Source organism: Solanum stenotomum, chromosome 7 (assembly GCF_019186545.1).
Source record: "Solanum stenotomum isolate F172 chromosome 7, ASM1918654v1, whole genome shotgun sequence".
In the NCBI taxonomy this organism is placed as follows: Eukaryota; Viridiplantae; Streptophyta; class Magnoliopsida; order Solanales; family Solanaceae; genus Solanum; species Solanum stenotomum.
This window is the reverse complement of record NC_064288.1, coordinates 44,780,478-44,793,471: the sequence shown is the minus strand read 5'-3', so window position 1 is coordinate 44,793,471 and position 12,994 is coordinate 44,780,478.

The window sequence follows — 12,994 nt, the reverse complement described above, 5'->3', positions numbered from 1 at the left end:
AAGTTTACATAATACTTGAACAGACCCGATAAGCATGACAAGTACACACAATAGCTTGGTCTAAAAGAGGGAAGAGTATCAAGATCCGAACTTGAGAAGTGAAAGCCAGGTTCCCAGCCCAAGTTATCGCAAATACCAAATAATCCAGTCAACTCCCAACCCAGCTAGCAAGAGTGACAAATCAATCTAGGCCGCCCAGCCATCCAGTCAACTCCCATCCTAGCTAGCAAGAGTGACCCAGGGGCATATCGACTCTAAAGAGGATCTTAAATATCAAGGTCGCCCGGCCAGCCAATCCACTCCTAGGGGAATACACCGCCCAGCTAATAAGAGTGACCCGAGGGGATGTCGAATCTGAAAAGGATCTCAACAATCAATACCAATCCACCTTGGAACGACGTCCACTCAAAAGAAATCACAAGAAGGCTTCAAGCCTAAATCACCTCAATCCCAAGTTGCTCGAGAAAGCAAAAGACTTCCACTAACGCATCGGAGCCACATAAGTAAAGAGAGAAAACAGAGGATCAGTAAAGCTGTGAAAATGCCTAAACTAAGGCTCATGCTATCAGACTCAAGTCTACTACTCTGGTCTACATAGATCTAATTTGTTTGAAATTACATTAGAGAAGAGATACGGCTAACAGGCCACAATGATAGCAAGTCTAAGGAAACACTCGTCTAACTAGACTAAGGTCGAACATGCTCAACTATAACAAGTACAACAATAAAATCAAGTCACAACAACATGGAACAATACACACAATCCCCAACNAGCTAATAAGAGTGACCCGGGGGGATGTCGAATCTGAAAAGGATCTCAACAATCAATACCAATCCACTTTGGAACGGCGTCCACTCAAAAGGAATCACAAGAAGGCTTCAAGCCTAAATCACCTCAATCCCAAGTCGCTCGAGAAAGCAAAAGACTTCTACTAACGCATCGGAGCCACATAAGTAAAGAGAGATAACAGAGGATCAGTAAAGCTGTGAAAATGCTTAAACTAAGGCTCATGCTATCAGACTCAAGTCTGCTACTCTGGTCTACATAGATCTAATTTGTTTGAAATTACATTAGAGAAGAGATACAGCTAACAGGCCACAATGATAGCAAGTCTAAGGAAACACTCGTCTAACTAGACTAAGGTCGAACATGCTCAACTATAACAAGTACAACAATAAAATCAAGTCACAACAACATGGAACAATACACACAATCCCCAACTATCATGGTACTACACCCAAAAATTGAGCCAATCAAGCCTAAGCATGGTATCTAAGAAAAGGAAAATAATAACAACTAGGCACCCTCCCCCAATTCATTCCAATCAACATACATTTACGCATTCAAGCTCAATCTAATAGAAAGGAAAGTTGTACCCAACCTATAGGCCGACCGCGCGCGCTCCAAATCACAATGTTGGAGCTTTCCACTTTCGAATGGCCTCGAAATGCTACCACGCTATCAAAAATAGGATCACAACGTTAATGTGGTCATTTTGACACCAAAAATACATAAAATGGAAATGGACCAATTTTAGAGTCAAACTGGAATTATGGGACCCACATCGAAATTTTCAGAATTGACTCTATCAAAAGATCCTAACAAGTACCCCGAACTTGTGTTAAAAATGGAACACAATTCGGGGCTCGAAATAGACAACAACAACTATCATGCAAAATTCATGAAAAGATTTGAATTAAAGAATTACAACAGTCCCAAAAACATGGAATTTACCACAAACGAGAGTTTCCCAACACCTTCTAATCACCCACGCACGTAGCCTCACAGGATGCGCTGGACTTCAAATCACTCAATTTCATGCCACAGTGAGGGAACAATCACTTTTGAAAGTTTCATACCAAGGCTGAAATGAGATTGGTCTTTAAATAAAGACTAGTTTGTTCCTTTTTTCACGAACGTGGTGGCGCCCCGTGAACGCTGCAAAGGCCTCGCGATCACGTCCAAGAGGGAGTTAGAACCCTATGAATGCGGTAGGGGACCTCGAAAATATGTGCACGGTGAATGCGGCTGGCCCACACGAATGCGGCCACTAGGATGCCTGGGCTCCACGAACGCGTCCCAAGGTCTGTGAACGTGAAGGCCATTTTTTCCTGCACTAGCTGATGCATATCATCTGGTTTTTGGTAAGTCCAAATCTCCGATGAGGTATTTCGAATTCATTAAGAATCTTATGCATGCAACGGAAATATGCTACCCTACCAAATATTCTGGACTCAATGGAGCAGTAGAAATTCCTATACAAGGTCATCTCAACAAAAAGTGAGTCCCACACCTGAACTCTATTTTAAGTCAAAATCCATTAAGGGACTCAGAATTAGCTCGAAAGCCTCGGATCTGAACGAAGGGTCGTTTCAGACCAAACTCAACATTCTGGAGCTAACCATACTGACGGAATTCTCATTTAAGCTGTTTACCCAGAATATTGACTAAAGTCAAACTTAGCCCTTAACTTGAAAGTTAAAATGCCTAATCGCACAAAATCGCATTGAAAGCCTCAAGAGTCGTGTTGACCATTCTACTAGCCTAAAATGACCCTTCTAAAGCTGATGTCATCATCCTAATATAATTCTACAGTCATCTTCCTGAACTTTTGATTTCAAATGACCGTTCAAGGTTCGAAAGCTCCAAAATATAGAAACTCGAATAAAAACCAAGCGAACGACCACGTGACCGAACTGTCTGTCCTAGCAAGTCATAAATGACTTGGGGTTGCTATAGGAATGCTCTAAATGACTAATAAAAGGCATAGACACAGAAATGACTTTGAGGGTCATTACAATTACTCAATGCTGCTGCACCAAATATTAAATATCTAAGCCTTCAATTCTGCCGAAAACAACATGAACTCTAATTTGTGTAACTGATTAACGTAAGATGGAAGGAACATAGTTTTGTATTAGAGTGAAAATCACTTCACTTTTTCACTCTGATATTATCCAAAATATGGAAGTTGGACTCAAAACTATAAGTTACAACTTGTTGTTTTAATCTGATCCTTTCTCATGTGTGTGATCACATGACTAACAAAATATTGTCTTTTGCAAAACCTCCTACGCTACTTAATGTTAAAGCTACTATCTCCTTTCATTCACTAAGAAATGAAACAAGCATACAAGACTTGTAAGAAAGAGAAGTAAGAAACGATTTCTCCTTTTCTTTAAGATTTTAATGATGTATCACAAATGGTGGTCATGAAATATGATCAAGAACTACATAGATGATTGTAGAGATAGAAAATGGGTGGTTTGTGTCAAATTCGGACATATCAAACGGGTCAAAGTAATTATTGGCTCAAGAGTCAATCCGCCCCAAGTTTGTTTGGGTCAAACAATGGGTCATAACTCAATTTTGTCCTCTTTTTAAACATACTCCCTCTGTTTAAAAAAGAATGAACTCCTTTCCTTTTTAGTCTGTTTAAAAAAGAATGATCTCTTTCTTTTTTTTTGTAACATTTTAATTTCAGTTTTCCACGTGGCATGTTTAAAACCACAAGATTGAAGGGCAATTTAGTACATTTGACATAATTTGACATAACTTTAATTTAGAACCACAAGATTCAAAAGTTTTCTTTATTTTCTAAAATTTCGTGCCAAGTCAAACCAGGTCACTCTTTTTGAAACGTAAGGAGTATCATAATTATAAAAATGGGAAAACTCATTAATATTTTGCGTTTATGAAACTGGTAAAATGAATTAGAGTGCATCAATATATTATGGTTTGGTTAGCTTCAAGACATCGAGGCTTCCAGACTCATTTAGACCTAACCTTCTGAATTTTAGTTAAAATAGAGCTTGGTATAAGACCCACTTTTCATTGAGAAAACCTCCATTGAAAGTTTTGACAGTTTCACTGAGTCTACAATGTCATTTCTAGTTGGGTAGAATTTTTGGTTTACGTTGCTGGGACTCCAAAATAATTCTGAAGGTCCAATTAACACTTAGATTTTAATCCTACGAGTTGAAGCACTAGTTGCTGGTGTAGTTTCTCCTGTAGAGAAAGGCTTACTCCGGTGGAGCCACTCTTGTAGGAGTTGGCCGCTCCTATAGAGCTGGCCACCTTAGCTTACCTCGCTCCTGGAGGACTTGGTCACTTTGGTGACCTCGAGCCTACAAATTTGGATTTTCTCATGCAAAGTCGGTCAACCATGTAGACCTCCGGACCGATAGAGTTTTTTCCACTCCATCGATGTTCGTTGCTCCTATGAAATCGGGTCCACCAAAGCGGCATTAGTAGTGATTAAAATTCCAGCACCCTTCGTCATTTTTCATTTTCAAGAGAGGAGTGTTGAGAGCAATTTCTTGGGTTGTTCTTGTGGGAAATCCTTGAATTTAGCTGGGAGTTTCTTAGGGACATCGTAGGGTTGACAGTCTCATTCCTAAACTTGTAAGTCTGCATTTACTTCTTCATTTTTTGCTTGTGTTGGGTCTTGTGAAGAGTACTTCTTGATGGATTGTTTTGAGGCATTTGGAGCTCGAATTATGCCCATTTTTGGAACACAAGTTCTTTGAGCTAGTAGAGATCTATTGATGGAGTCAAATTTTATAATTCCTCGCATGGGTCCCACATTGCCATTTTGACCAATTTTTTATCCAAACTGGATTGTTGCAACTTTGGTGTCAAAATGATTGTATTGACGTTGGAATCACTATTTTGATAGTGTAGCATTATTTGAGGGCTTCTCAGAAAGGAAAAAGTCAGTATTGAGATTAGGAGTGTGTGTGTTCGGCTACGACTTACTACTTTTAGACCTTTCTTGTTGATCATTTCTAACATAATGATTTTCTAAGTGTTGGGCTGGTATTTAGCATGATTCTTTGTTGTTATTATTATTGAATTGATTTTTCCTTATATCGGTTATTTCGGGTAAGGTTCAGATTGAACATGATTACTGCAGTGTTATGTTTGTTCCCTTGGGTTGTGAATAGGCTAGGATGGCTTTAGTTTTGAGGTTGTTGAGCCTTAGCCTCGGATTGACTAGTATTTTCCTTAGATATTGGCTTTTGTGGCCTGTGGAGCCGTATTTTGGAATGAAATTGGGTTTAGATACAAACCTTCAGGCTAGTTGTGACCTTTGAGTAGCCCTATAATTATGTGTGATTGGTTGGCGGTAGCGAGATGATTATCTAGACTCGTTCAGGACTCTACTCTCAGGGATATAGCTGACCCAAGGTGAGATTCCGGAAGAGGCTAGATAGTGGTATTTCTATTTCAATGTAATATTTTAGGATATGCCTCAATTCTCTGCAAAACTATCCGCTAATTGAACTCAAATTTCCTATGGATAGGTTGTTGGACAGATTGTGAGTTCATTCTCTGACAGATTTGCGAGTTAAAAGGAGTCTAAGTGACATGTGATGCAACTACATCGTGAACCTGATCAGTAATATATTTTTCAGCGCGCACTACAATTCCTTGTTGCCTTCCCATATTGCTCATTTGTATCACCTCTGTTTTGAGTTGTTTGTTGCCCCAATTTGACATTTGACGCGTCAATCAAAGTAGTTGCATTACTATGAACTTCAACTGTAGCATTTTATACCTCCACGTTCTTTTACATTCTCAGTAATTTACCTAGGAATAAGAAGTAGACAGTGCATGTAGGGTACATTCACCCTACATTATTTAGATTAAGTATTTGCACTAAGAAGGGGGGTGGGTTACATAGGTCCTAATATTATTATCCGCAATCGGAGTCCAGGAAAGTGTGAAGATAACATAACTTTGAGTCATATGAAAGATTAAGATTTTTTGTTATTGAATGTTTCTTGCTTGTAATTATTCAGATTAGTCACACTACTTGCAATGTTTTTATACGTTACATTATTTCATGTCACACAAACTGAAGGTTGCAAATTTCACATGTGAGAGATTCCAATATAAAGAAGAGTTGTGAATATTATTAGAAGACAATATTCGATAGGATTAGTCATATTAGTACGAACAATATAAGTTTATTTATAAAGTTGTCACATTTATATTTTGGATTAGTACTTTCTTTTATATATTTATCTAGGTTTCGTGAGATATATTCTGCTTTTTTCAATTAATAGTAATATACTTTTAGCATTTGTCGAACTTTGTCGTTACCGTGGAGCTCTCTTTTGCCAACAAGTTTATTGGTTTTCTATCTATATATTCTTTCGATGAATGTAGTAGTTATTATTAATGGTAACTAAACAATTGTTGTTAAAGGTTATTATATTTAGCATCAATTGAATTAAATTTATCGGCAATAAAATGGTTGCTAAGAGGGACAGTAAGAAGTTTTCATGAGGAATATTGTAGCCTTTAGTATTGCCTTCAAAATTGTCATTAAAGATGTCAACTTTTACCGGCAATTTAATTGAATTTACCTACCATAAAAATGGACGCTAAAAAGGCAAACTAAGATATTTTTTTGAAAGGAAATTATTGCCATTAATTGCCACAAGAGGGGGTGAGCAATTCACTATATAAATATGAGAGTACACAATATCGATAGAAGCAACCTCACACAATTCATTCGGAATAAAAAGAGGTTCACAAAAGTGATAATGTATCACTTGTGTCTCACTGTTTCTCCCCCCTACACAGAACTCTCAAAGCCCCTAGGACTATATTGTGAATACTACTATGTAAGAAGGAATGAATCTTTAGTCATAAACTTTTTCCTACAAGAAAAGGACTAGCCAAATATAGAATTACATGTTTTCCTTTTCCTAAAATAAAAAAAAACTACCTATGGTAAGAAACACATAGCAAATACCCAACAAATCTTCCCCTTGACCTGAATTTCTGAAAAATAAATTTGCTCCACCTTTTTCACATAATCTTCAACAACTTGCATCTCCTCTTCATAATCTCCCCTGCAAAATATGTCTTGATACACAGAACCTCTCTGAAGAAATTTCTCCAACAAAAGTCTTCATTATTGTCAAATAGGTTGTGGCTAGAGCTGAACCCACCAAGATGAACACTTGTTTCTAACCTGGCTCGGTCATTGGACCATTGAACCTGACTCTGATACCACTTGTTTGAGGCGAAAATAATTAGGTATCATGTGGAAGCTAACAAAGTAAACCTCGAAAAACCATGAGTAAGAACACAAATGAGAAATATACCAATAGACACAAAAAGTTAATGTGGTTCGATTTATCGATCTACGTCCACGAGAGGAAATGAGCAATTCGCTATATAAATATGAGAGTACACAATATCGAGAGAAGTAACTTTACACAATTCACTCGGAATAAAAAGAGGTTCACATAAGTGATAACGTATCACTTGTGTCTCACCATTTCTCCCCCTACACAAAATTCTCAATACCCCTAGGACTACATTGTGAATGTTATTATGTTAAAGGGAATGAACCTCTATTTATAGAGTCATAAACATTTGCCTACAAGAAAAGGACTAGCCAAATATGGAGATTACATGTTTTCCTTTTCCAAAAAGGAAAACCCAATTATGGTAAGAAACTCAAGGCAAATACTCAACACACCTAAACATATTTTACCTATTTAGATGAATGCCACTCTAAATACCTTTTGGTCGTTGAGTGTTTGAATCTTAACTCTTACCTTGATAACCTCAAATATCCGTTGTTAATCTCCTTTCATATTCTATAACTCTTTTATCAAGCAAGTTTTAAATTAAGGCTAGTTCTGATGTTTGCAACCATTACAAAGCAATTAATACAAAAAGAGAAAATAATACATGCATGAACATCATTAAAGAATCGTTTTTTAGTTAACTAATTACTTCATTAATTCATGATAGTTTCCACAACCATAGTTATGGAATTTAGCTACTCATGTTTGCAAAAACAGAACTAAAATTTATGATTGACAATATAATTATGAACTTACAAGATGAACAATTAAAATCTGGAATCTTAAATTATTAAAATATAATCAATAATCAAGAATCAAAGTGATGTATTGCTCAAAAACCAACAAGAGTATGTTTACAAGAAATAACTAAAAATGTATATATTCTGTCTCAAAAGTGCGTAGATTGTAAGAAAAAAACTAGGAAAAATATTTATAGACAACACGAATCGCCTATCCTAATCGAACTAGGGGAAAGCAAGCACATCAGCAACGTACGATTCGTGGTCAGTAAAGTGTTCTCGTAGTCTGCCGCAGTCAACACTTCTCCTTCAGTTCCTATGCCTAATCATATGGTCCATATTCAGTGACTACGACTCGTAGTATGAGTCATGGTCTTGAGATTTAATTTTACACTAGAAGATCACCCTATAGCTCATACATTGAAAGTACTACTCATGCCTTGACTCGTCCTGTCTGAGTTCAGTTAGCCAGTCTCTGAATCTAACCATGGCTCAGAGTATGACTCGTACTATGTTGTCATTAGTCGTAAGTAGAGCTCTAATTTGCATAGTCTCTGAAGTTTTTCACGACCCTCAATACGACTCATACATTGAGCCTACAAGTAGTACCCAGGGCTTTCCAAGGGATACTTGGCTCTTTTCCGACGAATTTCACTCATTTGCTTCTGAATCCTGTTTTTCAATACAAAAACACATCATATCTACAGAAACATACTCAGGAACATACAAATTTTCTATGTTTTAAGCGTTGAAAGTGTTGTGAAATCCCAGTACATAAAGTATCTTGTAAGATCTATATAGACTTAAAATATAAGGCAGGCAAATAATAAAACTTGAGTTGGTTTAGGATTATGACTTCACTCTCTTTTATATTTAAGGTACAGTAGTGGATGCCTTGAGTAAAATATCGTCTAGTATGGTAGCTTGGCGCCTGCATTTCAGTTAAGAAGCGTCTTTTTGCATAGAGAATCATGATTTGGCTAATTGTTTATGGTTATTATGGATACTTTTGATCTGGACAAGGTACTTTCTTATGCAGTTGCAAAATCTTCCTCATTTGAGTAAAAAGATTAAGGCTTAGTATTACCAGAATCCACATTTGGATGCCCTTAAAGACATAGCAAAACAAGGTGATGCTTCTAAGGTTTTCATTGGAGATGCTGGAGTTCTGTAATTAGATAGTCAAATTTGTGTGCCTAATGTGGGTGATATGAGGATGATACTTGAGGATATGCACATATTTTGGTATTCTATCCATTTTGGGGATGCAAAGATGTACCAAGATTTGAATCAATACTATTAGTGAACGAATATGAAGAAAGACATAGTTGGACATGCTTGATGGTGCCTAAATTGTCAATATGTCAAGTATGAACATCAAAAGTTGAATGGTTTGATGAAAAATGTGGTTATACTGGTCTGAAAATGAGAAAGAATCACTATGGATTTTGTGATTAGCGCGCTTAATAAGTGCATTGAGGTAGTTTGAAGCAACTGGGGTCATTGTGGATAGGTTGACTAAGTCCGTGCATGTTCTACCAGTTCAAAAGACCTACAATTCTGAAAAGCTTGCACAGAATTACATTGGGGAGATAGTTTAATTACATGGGATATTTATTTCTATAATTTCAAATCGAGAAACATAGTTCATGGCTCACTTATCGCAGTTTGTGGCTTTGTGCAGTGGGGTTTGAGTACTCATGTATATCTTAGCGCAACTTTTCACCCACAGACTAACATTTTGTTCAAGTAGACTTTTCAAATCGTGGAGTATATAGGGGAGCATGTGTTATTAACTTGGTCAATGGGACGAGTACTTTCCTTTAGTGGTGTTTCCTTACAAACAACTACTAGTCTAGTATCCAGATGACCCTATGTGAAGCTTTACATGCTAGCTAGGCTGTGTCAATCTCTAGTAGGCTAGTTTGATTTTGATTATAAGAAGCTATTTGGTCTAGATTTGGTACAACAAGCCTTGGAAAAGGTCAAGGTGATGCACAATATATCGACTTAGGATGACCCAAAGTAGGTAAAAGAGTTTAGCGGCACTCAATGCGTTTAAAAATGAGGCATCCGCCTTAGGCGTCAAATTTGAACTACCCAATTTTTTTTAGTAATAATAAAATCATTATAAGTTTTTTGTAACAAAAAAATTGTACTATATCTTTTAATTTATTTATTTTTAGTTTGTTTCGAAACATTAAACAACATTTCTTTCTTTTTTGTCAATTTTTAAACTCCACATGATATGTTTAATACCACGAGATTAAAAAATATTTTGATATATATATATAGAGAGAGACAGAGAGACCGAAAGTTTAAGACCATAGAAAAAAAAATTATTAAAAAGAAAGCAATAATTTTTCATTTCAGAAATAAAAAATAAAATAATAATTAAAAGTTAGGTCTTCAATTTGTTTTTGGCTTTACGCCACTTATTAGCTTGAGTCGTCGCTGAAAGAATTATGCAGACTAAAAAGTTCTTGATTTGAAGTTTAGGATAGATGAGAAACACATTATATATGAGACTAGGAAAGTAGGGAAAGTTGATTGTGAGGTTTATCACCCCATTTAAGGTTTTGAAAAGACTCGAGAGAGTGCTTATAAATTTGCCTAGCCTAGAAATGGTGATACACCATGTACTCCATGTATCCAGGTTATGAAACGGTAGGAGGCTAGGAGAAGTGGTAGGGGGCTGGGAGTTGGACACTAACCATGCCTAGAAGTATTTGTCGTTTTTTATAGCTTAAAAAATGTACTAAATGTCTACGAGTATCTGTCACTTTTTATTGCTTAAAAAATATTATCTAAAAATTTTGAGATATACAAATTAGAATTCAAAATATACAAATCTTTCCTATTAACCCCTGTTCCATAATCCTCAAGTCCTGGAATATTGATGTAGGACTTATTGAGCTTGGATTCAATCTCCTTATTTACAAATCTATCTGAATGAACTGCACCATTTGTTTGAGAGTTCAGTAGATTCATTTGTTGGTTGTAGTTGTAATGATCAGACTGCTCCTCATTCTTCAACTTGTTTACATCAGATATTTCATTTAAGAAAGACTGAAACATGTAACTTTCATCGATATTCTCATTGAAATAAAATGTATCCAATATATTTGTTGTTCCATATGTGTTGTTGTCTTCCATTAAAAACTGATCCACGAATTCTAGATAACTACACACATCTGCACTCAGATTTCCAGATGACCTGAAATATGATGGTTGTTCTCGCAATGTATTTGCTGAGCAATCGTAGTCCTGTGGCATAATGGCAGGACAAGGCAGCAATACTTGATCAACAAAGTCATATTTCTCATTCGGTCTCAAAACATCCTTGTGAAACATGTTGTCATTTGACTTCACTTCTGTTTTCTCTTGGTGTAATATGCACAAACTATTTGACCCTTCATTCGTGTCATCTAGGCGTTTCAATCCTTTATGTTGCATGACTTCATTCTCTGAGGGCGTGTCACAACTTTAACATAAGAACCATGTTGCTTGACTTCATTCTCCGAGGATGTCTCAACTTTAACATAAGAACTATGTTGCATGACTTCATTCTCCGATGGTGTCTCAACTTTAACATAAGGCTCGAGAATTGGCTTTGAATCAATTGTCGTGCTGCAATTAAAACCTCTTATATTATCGTCTATAGAATTGGGGCATTCATGATGTGCCTTTGAATCTTCATCAGCATTCAGCTCTAACAAAACATAAATTCCTTTTGCCAAGATATCGATCCTCCACAAAACTCTTTTCATCTTTTTGTAAATCAGGTTCAATTATTGCATCTTCAACAGATGACTCACTCCATTCCAATGAAGTAGTTCGCCTCAACGAGCCATTAGTCAATCGAGCATTCTGTACACAATAATCAGGAAAGTTAAGTATAGCATCGCGGCCATACATAGCTTTAACAGCCTCGTCATAGGCACGAGCAGCTTCAGCATCTGTAGAAAAAGTACCAAGCCAAAGTTTCTTGCCATTACTTAGATGTCCATAACAGGTTCTTTAATTTCAGCTTTGCCTAACACCTTTGTATTTACAATTTAAATTGTCAGGTCCGCCTTTACCTTTCATACAACCTCTATTATACCCTTTGGCGGGAACTCTCTTTTTTCTTTTCCTCAATACACCATCTAGAGTTGCATTACGCTCGTGCTTATGATTCATTTCTTCTACATCGACAAAATGTCCTTTACAGAAGCTGATCCATTGCGCCTTCTTCTTATTTTCTTGTTTCCACAGGAAGTCGTTGTCATTATATATACATAAAACAAGTAAAAGATTACAAAAAGGTTCTTCCTTCTTTGCATCTATAAGTTACTACCACAAGAACCATCCTACATTGTATGGCTTTTATAATATGTTATGACCTTGTATCATCCAAAATTGGACGAGGGAACCAATTCCTAATTGAAAAGAGTTACCAAAAGCTAATGGCTTTTGTAGTAGTTTCTTACATGGTTTCCTATAAAGATTTGAACTTTAGGCCAAATTGGATTCCTAATAAAACTTTGACAACATGAAGATCAATAAGCTTTAAAGAAAATTCACCTTTGAAAATTGTGACAAGACATTACGTGTCAAAGCCAATTGATAAAAGTTTGGGTTTTGCATTGTCGTTCAGAAAGTTCATCTTCTTTTATTATTATATATATTTGATCTTCTAGTTATAAAATAGCGATATTAAATCAAGGCAAACTCTAAATATCTCTAACAATCAATATGACTTCAAGATAATATATATTCTTATCCATTTTCGGTATAATATTAAAGCGGTAATTTTGTTTGGTTGATGAAGTAGATAATTACGTGGCACAGTTCCGATTCTGTGACAATAGAGGTTCTCAAATTTCTAACCTATTTATTTTTTCTTTTTTCCCCTCTAAAATGCTTGTTCAACTAGTTTAATGTTCTTTTTTCTAGGCAAGAAAGTAAATAAAGCCATCGTCAAGCAATTAATCACACAGAATCGTTCCTTTGTTCGAAATATGATGGATAATAAGACCTGCACTTATATGCTTCTTCACTTCACTTAAATACCAGGCTTTCCTTTGCAACAAAATTCGAACTTGACAGTATGTCTAACCATATGATCATTTTTTCAACACCAGAATCTCCATCAGGAA